Below are 2,544 nucleotides of genomic sequence, written 5' to 3'. Positions count from 1 at the left end.
TTACGACCCACTGATGATTTTTCTACAATGATGATTCCAAAATGTTGAGAAAAGTATTTTTTAATGTCATGTTACAGATAATGTGTATTGGAAAGTCCATCCTTTGCCTACTGCCCTGCATTGTACTGCTAGCATTTCATTAGATTCTCAAACACTTGCTAAATCTTCTACTTTAACAATAAGAGAACAGGCCTCAGTCTTAAAGCATTCAATACCTTAAATAATATATTTAAAGACTTAAAGCTACAATATCTTAGATAATATATTATTCTCTTTTTATTGTAATGTTTCTTTTCATGGCTACCTTCTATTTATGGCAAATGACTAGTTTTCCATTTGGAATGGCAATATAAAGTTTACCTTTTATGTAAGTATATATGAATTTGAAAGAATGAGTCAATGTAAAGAACACATTTTAAGTAAATAACTATTCATGTGGTACTTAGATATGGCAAAAATTGGTGAAGATAGCATGCAAGTAGCTAAACGGTGGGCAATACTGACCCCCAGTAACATGTCCTAGCTCCACAGGGAGGCACTAGCTCCACAGGTCAACTCTCAGTCACTTTCTCGGGTTCACCTGTGGCACCACTCCTTATCAGACACATACTATAGATGAACTATATTTACTATGTTTTTTAAAAATTTTTTAAATGTTTATTTATTTTTGAGAGATAGACAGAGTGTGAGTGGGGAGGAGCAGAGAGAGAGGGAGTCACAGAATCCGAAGCAGGCTCCAGGCTCTGAGCTGTCAGCACGGAGCCCGATGCGGGACTCAAACTCACAAACCCTGAGATCATGACCTGAGCTGAACCGACTGAGCCACCCAGGCGCCCCTACATTTACTATGTTTAAGGAAATGAACGAAAAACTCAAAAGATATCTACAGGGAAAAGGATTGAAATCATATAGAGTATACCCTCTGACAACAAGCAATTAAGCTACAAATTGATAATAAAAGCAGCTGGAAACTCGTAGCATGTTTGGAAATTAGGCAACATACTTTTAAATAACTATAGGTCAAAAAAATCATACTGGAAAGTTGAAAACATGTTCAATATTTTAATAAGGAAAATAATACATACAAAAATTTTGTTTGAGAGAAGGTGTATCAGTCAGGATCAACCAAAGAAATCAATAGTAGTTATGTAAACAAGTTTATTACCAGGAAGTGGCTTACATCATGCTAGGGGCTGACTAGGAAGCCTGAAACCCATAGGACAGGCTATGAAGAAGGGCAGGCCTGCGGGGAATGGCAGCTTCAGCTCCTGAGAGAGAGTTCCAGCTCTGTTCTTAAGGTCTTTCAATGGATTGAATCAGGCCCACCCAGATTATCCAAAATAATCTCCCTTAAAGTCAGTTGATTAAAGGAGTTAAGCATCTAACTCTTCATTTGGCTCAGGTCATGATCTCACAGTTTGAGATAGAACCCCATGTTGCAATCCCTGTGCCTGCTTGGGATTCTATCTCTTCTCTCTCTCTGCACCTCCCCTGCTCGTGTGCTCACTCTCTCTGTCAAAATAAGTAAACATTTTTTTTAAAAAGTCAATTGATTTTGGCTTTAATCACATCAATGAAATGCCTTCACAGCAACACCTAGAAGAGTGTCTGATTGAATCAGTGGGGAAGGTAGCCTAGTCAACTTGGCATGTAAAATCGACCACTATGAAACAAAGGATTTTTTTTAAATATTTTTATTTTATTTCTAGGATAGAGAGAGACAGCGTGAACAGGCGAGGGTCAGAGAGAGAGGGAGACACAGACTCTGAAACAGGCTCCAGGCTCTGAGCTGGCAGTCAGCACAGAGCCCGACGCGGGGCTCGAACCCACGAACCGCGAGATCATGACCTAAGCGAAAGTCAGACGCTTAACCGACTAAGCCACCCAGGCGCCCCTGAAACAAAGGATTTTTAATTGCCGAATCAATTTTTAAAGGGTAATAAGACTATTTGGACTTTTCTAACTTGCATTTTTTTCTATGAATTTGTATTTATTTCAAACTTCTAGATTATCCTGCAATTGCAAACCAAGTCTTGCAGCATCAATTCATATTAATGTAAATGATAAAATTCAATTTGAGAACAGTAACACATCAATAGTCAAACTTTCTAATGAAATGTGTTTTGTTTTTGTTTTTGTTTTTTAAATATGGAACACTTCACGAATTTGCGTGTGATCCTTGCGCAGGGGCCATGCTAATCTTCTCTGTATCGTTCCAATTTTTAGTATATGTGCTGCCGAAGCGAGCACTTAAATGTGTGTTTTTTAAGTAGCCTTCATGCCCGGTGTCAAGCCCAACATGAGGTTTGAACTCATGACCCTGAGATCAAGACCTAGGCTGAGATCAAAAGTCTGCCACTTAACCAAGTATGCCACCCAGGTGCCCTGAAATGCATTTTGAATAAATATGAACATCCTTCAATTACCTTCATATCTTTGGTATCCTTGATAACTTCATGCCCTAGGACCCAAGGCTGGCAAACCAGGTTGAGGAAGTCTCCTGGCCCCACAATTGCTCCAGCTCCATCCCTGCTTTACTCTCCT

General features: G+C 39.2%; 1 non-coding gene across 1 annotated transcript; it reads right to left on the bottom strand.

Moving 5' to 3' along the window:
- Positions 1-2,142: 2,142 nt before the first annotated feature.
- LOC144226851 (U6 spliceosomal RNA) lies at positions 2,143-2,250 on the bottom strand. The gene has a single exon (XR_013333760.1). It is a non-coding gene; the product is annotated as a U6 spliceosomal RNA (small nuclear RNA).
- Between the last annotated feature and the right edge of the window lie 294 nt (positions 2,251-2,544).

Source organism: Crocuta crocuta, unplaced genomic scaffold (assembly GCF_008692635.1).
Source record: "Crocuta crocuta isolate KB4526 unplaced genomic scaffold, BGI_CrCroc_1.0 scaffold2141, whole genome shotgun sequence".
Taxonomy (NCBI): Eukaryota; Metazoa; Chordata; class Mammalia; order Carnivora; family Hyaenidae; genus Crocuta; species Crocuta crocuta.
This window is presented reverse-complemented; position numbering and strand designations above follow the sequence as displayed.